This window comes from Myotis yumanensis, unplaced genomic scaffold, assembly GCF_028538775.1.
Source record: "Myotis yumanensis isolate MYYU_CA2020_CCGP unplaced genomic scaffold, mMyoYum1.0.hap1 SCAF_3, whole genome shotgun sequence".
In the NCBI taxonomy this organism is placed as follows: Eukaryota; Metazoa; Chordata; class Mammalia; order Chiroptera; family Vespertilionidae; genus Myotis; species Myotis yumanensis.
The window spans coordinates 160,905,790-160,921,019 of NW_027223754.1; the positions used below are offsets into that span (position 1 = coordinate 160,905,790).

Consider the following 15,230-nt stretch of genomic DNA (forward strand, 5'->3'; position numbering starts at 1 on the left):
TTAAAAAACTGTAGCACATCTACACAATGGAATACTATGCCGCTATAAAAAAAGAAGAAGGAACTTTTACTATTTGCAACAGCATGGATGGAACTGGAGAGCATATGCTAAGCAAAATAAGCTAGTCAGAGAAAGATAAATATCCTATGATCTCACTCATATGTGGGATATAATGATCAACATAATTTGATGAACAAGAATAGATCCAGAGACAAATGGCAGGGGGGGAGGGTTTAGAGAGCAACCAAAATATTTGTATGAATGCATATTAGCATAACTAATGGACACAGACACTGGGGTGGTGGGAGCTTGCCTGGGGTGGGAATGGCTTGGGGGACTGGTGGCGGGGGTTAGTTGGGGAAAAAGGAGACATATGAAAAACTTTAGGATTTGGGAAAATGGCGGAGGCATAGACAGATGTGTTGGTGCTTTGTCCCGGAGCAGATAAGGGCGAGCAGCTGAAAAGGGTAACTATCAGCCTGAACAAACAAAGGAGATTCAGCTGAGAGACAGTCTGCAGCCAGGAAAGACAGAGATCTCCTTGAAAATAGGGATGGTTAGAGATTGAGGCTGAAACCTCCCACTGGGCACCAGCCCAGGGGCAAGACCGCGCCATCTTGAGTAGCTGTTATCCGCATCCAGAGACCGGCTACTAACCCGGAGGCAACGGCTCTCAAGCAGCGCGACTACTTCATGAACTCAGAGGAGACCTGCTTCCCTCCATGGAAAGCAGATCCAAGCAACAGCGGCCTCCTGATCACCACACGCTCTGTCTGGGGAACAGTTGCTGTGTGTGAAGCCTCCCTCCAGCAACCAGAAGAGCCACCACAGCTGTGAACAGCACCCACCAGAGGCCCTGCTATCAACGGAGGAGCCGCTGCTAACACAACCGCCCAAGGAGCAACCACAGCCCGAGGAGCCACTGCTACCCAGGGAGCAGCCACTGCCACCCAGGAAGCAACCACTGAATGACTCAACAACTAGATATATCAGTGAGATCAAACATGGGTAGACAAAGAAATGCCCAAAGGAAAGAGAAGGAGGACTCGCCAGAAAAGCAGCTAAGTGAGACAGAGATATGCAACATGACGGAAAAAGAATTCAGAATAAGGGTCCTAGAGTACATGCACCGGATGTACAAGAAGCAAGAAGAAACAGATGAAAAAATCAACTACTTATGCAAGAAGCAAGAAGAAACAGATGAAAAGATCAATAACTTTTGCAAGACCCAAGAAGAAATGAAGAGCGATATAGCTGCAATAAAAAACACCATTGAAAGTATCAACAGTAGACTGGGAGAAGCGGAGGACCGAATCAGTGAATTAGAAGACAAGGAAGCAAAACACACTCAAACTGTACCGCAAATGGAGAAAAAAATTAAAAGACAGGAGGAGAGCCTAAGGGAGCTTTGGGACAACATGAAACGAAACAACATACGAATAATAGGGGTGCCAGAACAACAGAAAGATGAACATGGATTAGAAAACCTATTCGAAGAAATAATATCAGAAAACTTCCCTGGGGTGGGGAAGAAAAAAGTCACACAAGCCCAGAGAGTCCCAAACAAGGTGAACCCGAAAAGACCCACACCAAGACACATCATAATTACCATGGCAAATGTTCAGGACAAAGAGAGAATCTTACAGGCTGCAAGAGAGAGACGGAAAGTTACATACAAGGGATCTCCCACTAGATTATCAAATGATTTCTCAACAGAAACACATCAGGCCAGAAAAGAATGGACGGAAATCTACAAAGTGATGCAAAGCAAAGGACTGAATCCAAGAATACTCTATCCAGCAAGGCTATCATTCAAAATTGAAGGGGAAATAAGAAGCTTCACAGACAAAAAAAGGCTAAGGGAGTTTATCACCACCAAGCCAGCCATGCAAGAAATGCTAAAGGGACTGGTGTAAAAAGAAGAAATAACAACCTCAGAAAGAAAACAGCCACACACTCAAAAAGAAATGGCTACAAACAAGTACCTTTCAATAATAACTTTAAATGTAAACGGACTAAATGCTCCAACCAAAAGACATCGAGTGGCTGAATGGATAAAAAAACATGACCCATACATCTGCTGTCTACAAGAGACCCACCTCATTAGAAGGGACTCACACAGACTGAAAGTGAAGGGATGAAAAAATGTCTTTCACGCAAATGGAAAGGAAAAGAAAGCTGGGGTAGCAATACTTATATCTGACAAAATACATCTCAAAGTGAAGGCCATAACCAGAGATAAGGAAGGCCACTTCATAATACTAAAGGGATCAATACAACAAGAAGATATAACCCTGGTAAACATATATGCACCCAATGCAGGAGCACCCAAATTCATAAAAAAAACTCCTGGAAGATATCAAAGGAGAGATCGACAACAATATAATCATAGTAGGGGACTTTAATACACCACTGACATCACTGGATAAGTCCACTAGACAAACAATCAGCAAAGAAACAGCAATCCTAAATGACTCACTAGATCAGATGGACTTAATTGACATCTTCAGAACACTCCACCCCAAAGCCATGGAATATACATTCCTCTCAGGTGCTCATGGGACATATTCAAAAATAGACCACATATTGGGTGACAAGCAAAGTCTCCACAAATTCAAGAAGATTAAAATCATAAAAAGCATCTTCTCAGACCACGATGGCATAATGTTAGAAATAAACTACAATAAAAACAACCCAAAATACTCAAACACTTGGAAGCTGAATAGAATGTTATTAAATATTGATTGGGTTACCAATGAGATCAAAGAAGAAATTAAAAACATCCTGGACACTAATGACAATGAAAACACAACAATCCAAAACCTATGGGACACAATGAAAGCAGTCCTGAGAGGGAAGTTTATAGCTCTACAGGCCTATCTCAAAAAACAAGAAAAAATGGTAGTAAATCATCTAACTCTACAACTCAAAGAATTAGAAAGAGAGCAACAAGAAAACCCCAGAGTGAGCAGAAGGAAGGAGATAATAAAGATTAGAGCAGAAATAAATGAAATAGAGACCAAAAAAACAATACAGAAAATCAATGAAACCAAGAGCTGGTTTTTTGAAAGGATAAACAAGATTGACAAACCCCTAGCCAGGCTCACCAAGAAGCAAAGAGAGAGGTCCCAAATAAACCAAATCAGAAACGATAGAGGCGAAATAACAACAGACCCCACAGAAATACAAATGATTGTTAAACAATACTACGGACAACTCTATTCCAACAAACTAGACAACCTGGAGGAAATGGACAAATTCCTAGAAAAATACAACATTCCAAAACTCAATCAGGAAGAATCTAAAAATCTCAATAGGCCAATAACTATGGAAGAAACTGAAGCAGTCATCAAAAAGCTTCCAGCAAACAAAAGCCCAGGACCGGACGGCTTCTCAGGGGAGTTTTATCAAACTTTCAAGGAAGAACTAAAACCTATCCTCCTCAGATTACTACAAAAAGTTCAAGAGGAAGGAACACTTCCAAGCACATTCTATGAAGCTAGCATCACCCTAATACCAAAACCAGGTAAAGACAACACAATGAAAGAGAACTACAGGCCAATATCCCTCATGAACATAGATGCCAAAATCCTCAACAAAATCTTAGCAAATCGGATCCAGCAGTACATCAGAAGGATCATACACCATGACCAAGTAGGATTTATCCCAGGGATGCAAGGATGGTACAACATCCGTAAATCAATAAACGTGATACATCACATAAACAAATTGAAAGAAAAAAACCACATGGTCATATCAATTGATGCAGAAAAAGCATTCGACAAAATCCAACACCCATTTTTGATAAAAACTCTCAGCAAGGTGGGAATAGAAGGATCATACCTCAACATAATAAAAGCCATATATGACAGGCCCACAGCCAACATCATACTCAATGGACAAAAACTAACCTCATTTCCCCTAAGAACAGGAACAAGACAGGGATGCCCACTCTCACCACTCCTGTTCAACATAGTCCTGGAAGTATTAGCCATTGCAATTAGACAAGAAGAAGAAATAAAAGGCATCCAAATTGGAAAAGAGGAAGTAAAACTGTCCTTATTTGCAGATGACATGATATTATACTTACAAAACCCTAGAGACTCCATCAAAAAACTACTAGACTTAATACATGAATTTGGCAATGTAGGAGGATACAAAATTAACCCCAAGAAATCCGAGGCATTTCTATACACCAATAGTGAACTTTCAGAAAGAGAGATTATAAAAACAATCCCATTTACCATCGCACCAAAAAAATTAAGATACTTAGGAATAAACTTAACTAAAGAGGTAAAAGACCTCTGCTCAGAAAACTACAGGACGTTGAAAAAAGAGATAGAGGAAGACATAAAGAGATGGAAGAACATACCATGTTCTTGGATTGGTAGAATCAACATCATTAAAATGTCCATACTACCCAAAGCAATCTATAAATTCAATGCACTTCCCATTAAAATACCAATGGCCTTCTTCAAAGATCTAGAACGAGCTCTCCAAAAATTCATCTGGAATAAAAAAAGACCCCGAATAGCAGCGATCCTGAGAAAGAACAAAGTAGGTGGGATCTCAATGCCAGATATCAAGCTGTATTACAAAGCCACTGTTCTCAAAACTGCCTGGTACTGGCACAAGAACAGACATATAGATCAGTGGAATAGAATAGAGAGTCCAGAAATTAGCCCGAACCAATATGCTCAATTAATTTTTGACAAAGGAGGCATGAACATACAATGGAGTCAAGATAGTCTCTTCAATAAATGGTGTTGGGAAAATTGGACAGATACATGCAAGAAAATGAAACTAGACCACCAACTTACACCATACACAAGAATAAACTCAAAATGGATAAAGGACTTAAATGTACGACAGGAAACCATAAAAATTCTAGAAGAATACAAAGGTAACAAAATCTCAGACATATGCCGAAGCAATTTCTTCACTGATACAGCTCCTAGGGCAGTTGAAACTAAAGAGAAAATGAACAAATGGGACTACATCAAAATAAAAAGCTTCTGCACAGCAAAAGAAACCATCAACAAAACAACAAGAAAACCCACTTCATGGGAAAACATATTTGCCAACGTCATATCCGATAAGGGCCTAATCTCCAAAATTTATAGGGAACTCATACAACTTAACAAAAAGAAGATAAACAATCCAATCAAAAAATGGGCAAAGGAGCTAAATAGACACCTTTCAAAAGAGGACATTCAGAAAGCCAAGAGACATATGAAAACATGCTCAATGTCACTAATCATCCGAGAGATGCAAATCAAAACAACAGTGAGGTACCATCTCACACCTGTCAGAATGGCCATCATCAACAAATCAACAAACGACAAGTGCTGGAGAGGATGTGGAGAAAAAGGGACACTTGTGCACTGCTGGTGGGAATGCAGACTGGTGCAGCCACTGTGGAAGACAGTATGGAGTTTCCTCAAAAAATTGGAAATGGAACTCCCATTTGACCCTGTGATCCCACTTCTAGGAATATATCCCAAGAAACCAGAAACACCAATCAGAAAGGATATGTGCACCCCTATTGTCATAGCAGCACAATTCACCATAGCTAAGATCTGGAAACAGCCTAAGTGCCCATCAGTAGATGAATGGATTAGAAAACTGTGGTACATCTCCACGATGGAATACTATGCTGCTGTAAAAAAGAAGGAACTCTTACCATTTGCAATGGCATGGATGGAACTGGAGAGCTTTATGCTAAGTGAAACAAGCCAGTCAATGAAGGAAAAATACCACATGATCTCAGTCATTCATGGATAATAAAGACCATTACAAACTTTTGAACAATAATAGATACAGAGGCAGAGCTGCCTCAAACTGATTGTCAAACTGCAGTGGGAAGGTCAGGGAGGGTTGGGGGACAGGAGGGAGGGGAGTAAGAGATCAACCGAAGGACTTGTATGCATCTATATAAGCATAACTAATGGACATAAGACACTGGGGGGTAAGGGAGGGCAGGGGTTTGTCAAGGGAGGGGGGGAAAAAAGGGCACTTATGTAATACCCTTTGTAATACTTTTAGCAAAAATAAAAATAAAAAAATAAATAAAAAACTTTAGACAATAAATTAATTAATTTTTAAAAGTAGCAGTGGAATGTAATAATGAAAAGATGAAGATGTAAACAATGTATTGTGGAACCACAAAGGTGAGGTGACTAACCAAGGGAGGAGTGATAGTGAGAACGTTGGATTCACTCCAGGGAGAAGGCAACACCTGATGTGGAATACGGCGGAGAGGGAAGCTCACCCCTGACAGAGAAATAGCATGAATACAGATATAACCCCACAGCGAGCAGGGAATACTTCACAGAGGCCAGAGATGAGGTCTGAAAGATGAAGGGCCTTGAACACATGGCCAAGGAGTTTGCACTTTATTTGATGGAGAATGGGTGGTCATTAAAGACCTTTGAGTAGAGACGTGGCATGGACTTCAGGGATTCCTTGGGCATTAGCCCAGAACATGGGCTGTAGTGGAGACAGACTGGAGGCCAGAGAGCCATGAGAAACTCCAAGGTAGCCTGGTCTGGAAATAATGGAGGCCTAAACTTGGGGTCTATTATGGGTCTTAGGAAATAAGCCTGGATGCCTGAGGACTCACTGTGGGTGCCCTCCTCTGTCCCTGTCCTGTTCCTACATATCCCTCCCCTCCTACATGCCCTGACCTGTGGGAGGGGAGGGTGCTGCAGAGAGGGGAAATCAGGGAGGAAGGGGAGGTGGGAGGCAGCCCAATCTTCACTTCATGGCTGGCCTACAGAGGAAGAAGCACTGGAGCAATTGGAGGGTGACTGCCAGCCCCCCCACCTGCACTCCCTCTTGCCCGTGGGAGGAGAGGGCCTCCCCTGTGCAGTGACCCAGAGCTCTCTGTGGATTACTAAATTATACAAGATTTTGCTAAATGGAAATCATATAACAATGCTGGTTCGTGGAGCAGAAGGACCTGAAGTATGAATGATTTCCTTTGACTTATGCTAGATTCTGTTTTATCTTATAATGACAACAAAATATAATGCTTTTCAGTGTCTGGATTCTGTGAGGCTAAGTTTCTGGTTGAATGGAAATACTTTGAAGAGGCACTGTAAATGCCATTTTTAAGTTAATCGTGTTTATCTTGGGGGGGGGCATTGAAGACTAAAATAAAGGTGATTTGGGTTAATTGTCATTTTATTTATTATACTGCAATAGCCATTGGAACAGTTCGTAGTTATTTTGTCAATAGCTCTCTTGTCATTTTACACCTGTTTGCTTCCTTATTTACATGACCACTTGATTCTCAAAAATTGTTCCAAACAAAATGATAAACTTGGATTTTGAACAGGTGCATTTAACCTGAAATGATTCAATTCAGTTCAAACTGTGATGCTTTGAAATTAGGGTTTTTCTACTGAACTTGAGTTCCATTAAGTTCTATTAAAAACAAACGAGCAAAAATGCACAGGGAATCTGTGCACATTGTAGAAAGGCAGATAAATACAAAGAAAAACATTCATTGTGTTTTGCTGTCTATCCTCTTAGACTTTCTCACTTTATGTTTACGAAAACTTGCTCACCCTGATTACACTCTTTATACATTTTTATTTTTCTTAGACGAAATTCAGAAATATGTAAAGTCAAAAGATATATATTCTCATCTTGCCAACAATACAATTGTCAGCAGTTTTTCATATTTTACATACTTACCACCACTGGCTATGTTCACTCTTCTCCTCTCTTTGTCATTGTGACAGGCAAAACCTGGTATATTTAAATGTTATTAACAGCACTGTGCAGTTTTATTAACCATTCAAGAACATTAGCATCTGGTAATATCAAGACAGAATTGGGATTTAAAAATGAACAGAACCTGGCCAGTGTTGTTCAGTGGTTGAGTGTTGACCTATGAACCAGGAGGTCACAGTTTGATTCCCAGTCAGGACACATGCCTGGGTTTCAGGCTCGATCCCCAGTAGGAGGCGTGCAGGAGGCATCAATGATTCTCTCTCATCGCTGATGTTTCTCTCTCTCTCTCTCTCTCTCTCTCTCTCTCTCTCCCTTCCTCTCTGAAATCTATGAAAACATATATTTTTTTAATATATTTTATTGATTTTTTACAAAGAGGAAGGGAGAGAGATAGAGAGTTAGAAACATCAATGAGAGAGAAACATCGATCAGCTACCTTCTGCACATCTCCTACTGGGGATGTGCCCAAAACCAAGGTACATGCCCTTGACCGGAATCGAACCTGGGACCTTTCAGTCCACAGGCTGACACTCTATCCACTGAGCCAAACGGTTTTGGCATGAAAACATATATTTTTAAGTGAACTGATATTCAACATCTTAACAATTTAAAAGAAGCCACGACATACTCTTTTCACAAACGTGTTCACAGAGCCAATACAGTACTAGCCATTGACCCAGCACACCAAGTGTACTGAAGTAGAAAAGATCAAGAAAAATAGCTACATTAGAAAGACCTCAACACTTTAAAAACGAATGAAATGCTTTCTCCCCTTAATCCCCTAAAACAACATCATCTGGATCTACCTGTGGTCCCACATCAACTTCTAGATCAGTGGTTCTCAACCTTCCGAATGCCACGACCCTTTAATACAGTTCCTCATGTTGTGGTGACCCCCAATTTCATTGTTACAAATTGAACATAATTAAAGCATAGTGATTAATCACAAAAACAATATGTAATTATATATGTGTTTTCCGATGGTCTTAGGCGACCCCTGTGAAAGGGTCATTCGACCCCCAAAGGAGTCGCGACCCACAGGCTGAGAACCGCTCTTCTAGACTATTTGTCAGGAGGGCAAAAGCACAATGACACTGGCCAGTGCAGTCCTTGGATCTTTATGAAGGGGAGGGGGAGACGGTCAGTTCTCAGAACAAATGGGTGAGCTTCAGTCTCATCAGCAGGATCTTTGGAGTCTTTCTTCTTCCGAACTTCTTCAATGTGCTTGTCCTCCTCTCACCTGCGCTCCGTTTCGGCAGCGTTGGTGCCTCTTTGTTGGCTTCCATTTTGTGGGTCAGTTTCCCTTCTGCCATTTTAGTCAAGTTCGTTCTCTTCTTTGCTTTCTGAAGCATTTCTTTCTCCCGTTCTCATTGCTCAGCAAGCTGCTTCAAGGCCTCCACTCCATGGGACTTGTGTCTTTCTTCTGCAGCTTCTAATTTCTTCTGAATTTCCTCCCGGGAAAGAGCCTCCTTCCTTGGCAGGGAAGGGGGAGTTCTGGGGTGGATTCTTCCGAAGCCTGGCCTGAGGCACGCTTCCCCCGGTCCTCTAACCTGGTATCAGAGGAAGCCAGGTGACTAGAAGACAAGAGCCTGGCAATATATTCTACACAATCCACTGCCCGGTTCGAGCTGCCTGGCCACACTCTCAAATTTTCTTTATTAATTTTGTGTTTTGTGAATTGAGATGCTTGTCTTGTTTCTTACCAATTTGTAAGAATTCTTAATAGGTTACTCTTAGTCGTGTATTTTACAGGTAAATTCCCCAGTTTGTAGTTTGCCTGTTAGAGGTACATTTTTTTTACATAAATTTAAAAATATTTTTATGTCAGAAAAAAGAGAAAGAAAGAAAGACTCACAGGTGGAAAGCTGAGTTTTTCCAACCCAGGAGTTAACCCTGATCTATATTGTCCTACTCCCAGGACATATGAAATTATGTGTGCAGCCTGGCTGGAGTGCTCAGTTGGTTGAGCATCAGTCTGTGTGCAGAAGTGTTGCCTGTTTGATTCCCAGTCAGGACATATACCTGGGTTTCAGGTTCAATCCCTGGTTGAAGGCAACCAACCAATGTTTCTCTCTGACACCTCTCTCTCTCTTTCTCTCCCCCGCCCCCGCCCCCCAGGTGAGGATTAAAAAAATAAAAAATGTGTGCGCAGAAGATCAACAGAGTGACTGTCCTACTGGCAATGCAATCTGCAAATGTGTTCAGAGCTGGAAACGGGGGCGGGGGGGGAGGTTTGGGGGGCATGGGAGTTGGAAGTTAATGTCATTCAGGAAGAAATTGGAGGGGGAGTTTCTGAGATCAGATTAGGGAAATTTCAATTTTCATCCTTTTGACCCTCCAGTTCAGATCAATATAAGAAATGACATGATACTCATTACCTAATGGAGATCAAAGCAAAATATCTACCTTACTAATGGCTGGACAGATGTGCTATAAACCCAAAGGCAGGGCTCCCTGTTAAAGCTGGATGGAAGACCTCGGGACAAAGGCGCCTTCTACTCTTGCCCTGTGCCCACCCCCACCTGCCTGAGCCAGGGACTGAACAAGGACAGGGCTGGGAAGCCACAGTCAGGCTGTCACAGGTAAGATCATCTACTCTTCCCCCAGAGGAGAGTAAGCACAGAATGAAAAAGTAAGCTGAAAATATTCCCTCCAACCCCTGTGGGGAGGGGACATCTAAGAGGAAGAGCCCCCAAACAGAGAAGCTTTCTCTTTGCTCAGCGCTTTGGATTTCAAGGGTTGGCTTCTGATCTGTGATCAACCACAGGTGCAGCTGGAGGGATGGCTGAGAAGAGACCGTGCATCAGAGATGTCTCCCACTTTGCAGATATTCAGCCATTTGTGACCTACAAAAGTGGCCATGTCATATGGCCCATTGGTTTTTATAGCGCCTACTACGTGGCAGGAGCAAACAAGAAGTATATTTCCAAATAGCAAATGTGCAAATAGGTTTCCAAATGATTTACACATATTTACTCATTCAATCCTTACAAAAGACCCCACAAAATTCAATTCTTATTTTCAGATAAAGAAAATGAAGTAGCAAGTCCTCACCACTAATCTTTGTATATTCTCCTGGAATCAGCGGGGTGATCAGGTTACTGTTTCCCTCCAAGGGCTCTGAATTAGATATAAATAGGATGAAAACTAGCTCCAACACTGAAACTCCTAAACACTATTTCTCCTCTCCAATCAGCTCAGTTCAGCTCACCTGCAAGTTACAAAATAAGTACTACCTGGCAGCATAAACTATCAAATCATTCAACACTAGCTGCCCAAAAATGCCCTAAATTTAAACATAAACCCCCTCTTAATGACAAAAGTAATAAAGATTCCTACCCAGTTTGGCTCAATGGATAGAGCGTCAGCCTTCTGACCAAAGGATCTCAGGTTTAATTCTGGTCAAGAGCACCTACCTCTGTTGCAGGCTCCTCACCAGGCCCAGCCCTGGTCAAGGCGCGAGCAGGAGGCAATTAATCAATATGTTTCTCTCACATTGATATTTCTCTCTGTCTTTTCCTCTCTCTTTCACTCTCTCTAAAAATCAATGGAAAAATATGCTCGGGTGAGGATTTAAAAGAAAAGTAACAAAATTTAAAGACACTTTCTTTTAAATTAGAATGCAAGGAAATAAAACTCCAAAATTATTCCCTTCCCCAGAGATCTAAACTACAGCAAAGGAAATATAGTCAAATATATATATTAAAATATATAATATATATATATATTTATTTAATATAATTATATATATATATTAAAAGCCTAAGCGGCCAGCCGACCAATAGCTATGATGTGCATTGCCCACCATGGGGTAGACGCTCAACACAGGAGTGGAAACCACAGGCATGGAAACATGGAACAAACTAATGAATCTCAGAGGGAAGTGGGGAAGGGGGAGGGCAGGAAGAGGTTAACCAAAGATCTTATATGCATACTAGAGGCCCTGTGCACAGATTCATGCACCCGTGGGGTCCCTCAGCCTGGCCTGTGCCCTCTTGCAATCCGGGACCCCATGGGGAATGTCAGACTGCCAGTTTCAGCCCAATCCCCAAAGGCGAGGCCGAGGGACCCCACCGGTACACAAATCTGTGCACCGGGCCTCTAGTATTGTCATAATTATATATTGTATTAAATGGGTACTAGACTTGTTGGGATGCTCACTTTGTAAGTTACATGAATGCCTAATCACTATGTTATACTAGTACACCTGAAACTAATACAATATTCTATGTCAACTATAATTGAAAAAAATAATTGTAATTCTTCCCCAATTTGTTATTCTGCTCATTCTTTTTTTTTTAATATATTTTTATTGATTTTTTTACAGAGAGGAAGGGAGAGGGATATAGAGTTAGAAACATCGATCAGCTGCCTCCTGCACACCCCCCACTGGGGATGAGCCCGCAACCATGCCCTTGACCAAAATCAAACCTGGGACCCTTCAGTCCGCAAGCTGATGCTCTATCCACTGAGCCAAACCAGTTAGGGCAGTGTCTGCTCATTCTTAACCAGGAGGTTTCACTCCCAAAAACCCTAGTGATGTCTATTTGCCTGGGCATCGCTCTTCCTAAAGAATATCCATTCCCACAAGGTCAGTTCCCTACTTCCCCCAACTGGCTGCCAGGGCCCTGCTGGCTTCCCCACCTGAAAAAACACTGGCCTCTCAGGAGGGGCTGACAGTGTTCCTTCTGTTGATCCAGCTGGTTGGTAGAACAAGGTCTGGATGGGAAGGGGAAGGGAAGGTACTCACTCTCTCCCTATAACTTCAGCTTCCCAAGTGTGGGTAGGGGTTAGGTCCCTGGGTCCCCATCCTCTCTCTGGTCTGGGGGAGCCGCATCTCCAGATCTCTGAGGTGGGACAGTAGAGGGAGGGACTGTGGGGAGACCTCCAAGCTCCTGAGGATGAGGAGGGTGGAGAGCCAGGAGCATGGGGAGTGTTTGCTGGGGTCAGGAGAAAGGCTATGGTGCCTGCAGGAAGGGGACTAGCACAGATAACCTCAGAGCCAGGAAGAAAGGGCCCAAGAGTGTGGAACGTGGGGGTTAGGGGTGAGGTTTCCAGCAGATATGCCTTCATTGGCACAAACAGGTATCACTACGTGACACCTGCCTCAGTGTGGTGTCAGAGGAGGCAGGTGCAGCGTGTGTTGGGAGTTGAGGGGGAGGCCAGCTGGTTCTGGGGTGGGGCAGGGGAGAGGGATAGGGCAGCAAGCCTTGAGCCTGCTTTTCTCTAATCTTCAGAAATCTGTCTGCCAAGCCTGAAATTTTACCTGCAGTCTAACCTCAACCCCAAAGGCTATATCCTGGTCTTTCCGCTCTGAAAGGTGAGCTGTTCCTCCAGTCCCTCCAAAGTGGACTTAATCCACACTTGAGTAGCTCGTGGGTCCCTCTTTATCAAAGTCAGGGTAACTAGGACACAGAATACCACACCAGCAAAACTTAGAAACACAAACATATTCTCAACTATGTGCCCAGAACCTAGTGCATGTTTTTTTGTGTGGGGATTTTGGGAAGAAATAGGGTCAAAGAAACCTTTGATGAGGATTTAAGGGGCAGGGAAAAGGTGCGGTGGAGACTGGCACTGAGCCACAGCCACCACCTGCGCACCTTCTCCACGGAGGTTCTCAGAGCAGTGGTGCTGCAGCTGCGGGGGGAGCCCATCTCTTCTATGCTCCTCTGGAGAGTCCCCCCAGTGGGCACTGGGAGAGTCCCCCCAGTGGGCAGCTGGAGCAGCACAGGGGCGGGAATTTGGCTTGCTTAGCCAGGGCCCAGTGCAGTTGAAACAGAAGACAGAAATGGCAAGGCATCTCAATGACAGCCTCCTCCTGACACATCGGGCCTTTGAGCCAGAATCAAATTACTGCATTTGATTATGTAAGCCAGCAACGAAACGTGGCAAAACTTGGTGGATCTGAGAGAATAGGGAAAACCTTGACTGTCTTCTCAGGAGCATTTTCTCAATCCGTTGAGATCTTCCTTCCAGGAATGTCCTCAAAATTTAGGCCTAAATAAACTCATGAAATTCTTCTCTCAGTGTGGGTGTTCTTTCATCGACATCCCCCATGGAGGGGTTAACTGGGGCATTAAGTTTCCCATTAGAGGTGGGGGCCTGCCTACTATCTCTTCTCTGGAAGGGGGGCACTGAAGACATTCTGTCATCTTGTGATATTTAAAATTTTAAAGTAATACTCCCAGTCGCCCCAATTTAACTCAGATGTGACTACATCTATTTCTCTCCTGCATGACTTCCCATTCGTGTGTTTCACCTTCTCAGTAACTACATGGAGGGTCCTGACCACAGATTCTCGGCTTGTCCCCTCAGGGCATAGACGATACCTTCCCCCACCCCCTCCCCACTCCCAAATGATTGTCCCTTTCAGACTTGCCTAACCCAGTGGTAGGCAAACTCATTAGTCAACAGAGCCAAATATCAACAGTACAATGACTGAAATTTCTTTTGAGAGCCAAATTTTTTAAACTTAAACTATATAGGTAGGTACATTGTTATTAACTTAATTAGGGTACTCCTAAGCTGGCCTTTGCTAAAAACGTCCTCAATCTGATTGAGGTATGTTCGCTGAGGTCGACCCCTTCCAACTCTCCCATCCACACTCGTCTTGTATACTTGTTTCGTCTATCTCCTTTCATTCATCCTCTCTATATGTCCAAACCATCTCAACATACCTAAAAAAATGTTTCATTTTATAATAATAAAGCCACCATCACAAAATAATTACAATTCTTAAATTGATGACAAAAATACCTGTAGGATTTGCAGCTGGTTGGAAAAATACAGGTAACTTTATGCTTCGAGTAGGTACTTTTGTCACCCGCGCGCGATTTGCGGACGCGACTAGCACTAACCACTGCACAATGAGACTGCTGACTGACTGGCTCACTCAACTCGTGCATGAATAGCGCGTGCGCCTCCCCCGCACTGCGTCTCCCATCGCCAGACCGACTGACACCCCCCACTTCTTCTAACGCCACTTCTTCAAAATAGACTCGCCCAGGCAGAAAACCGACTTCTGCCCATGGGCCACAAAGTTTCAATCGCACTGTACGTGCCCGCCCGCACGTGGTATTTTGTGGAAGAGCCACACTCAAGGGGCCAAAGAGCGGTATGAAGCTCGCGAGCCGTGGTTTGCCGACCACTGGCCTAACCATACTTGCAGTGTTCACCTCTAAACCTCCTGACCTCCCTTCAAGCCAAACAAGCCGCTGTCAGCACTAGTTCCCTGGTTCCATGCTCCCTCTAGCGGCTTCACTCCACTTTGCAGCGTTATTAAATCTCTAGACCCCACTCATCCTCCCTGATCCAGAAATGAGTAAATATTCTGCTCTTTTTTAGTTCCATCCTGAAAAGCATGTAGGTGTAGAAACGTTTCCTTTCTCTCTTACTATATCTCAAGCGTGGCCTCTAAGAACTCAACATTTCTCCCAAGAAAATTGTCTTTTCCCCCAGCTCAATCCACAGAACTTCCTTTCTTTTTC

At 43.1% G+C, this 15,230-nt stretch overlaps 1 pseudogene; it reads right to left on the reverse strand.

Annotated features, from left to right (window-relative positions):
• Positions 1-8,802: 8,802 nt before the first annotated feature.
• Positions 8,803-13,397, reverse strand: LOC139006415 (stathmin-like; annotated as a pseudogene).
• Positions 13,398-15,230: the final 1,833 nt, after the last annotated feature.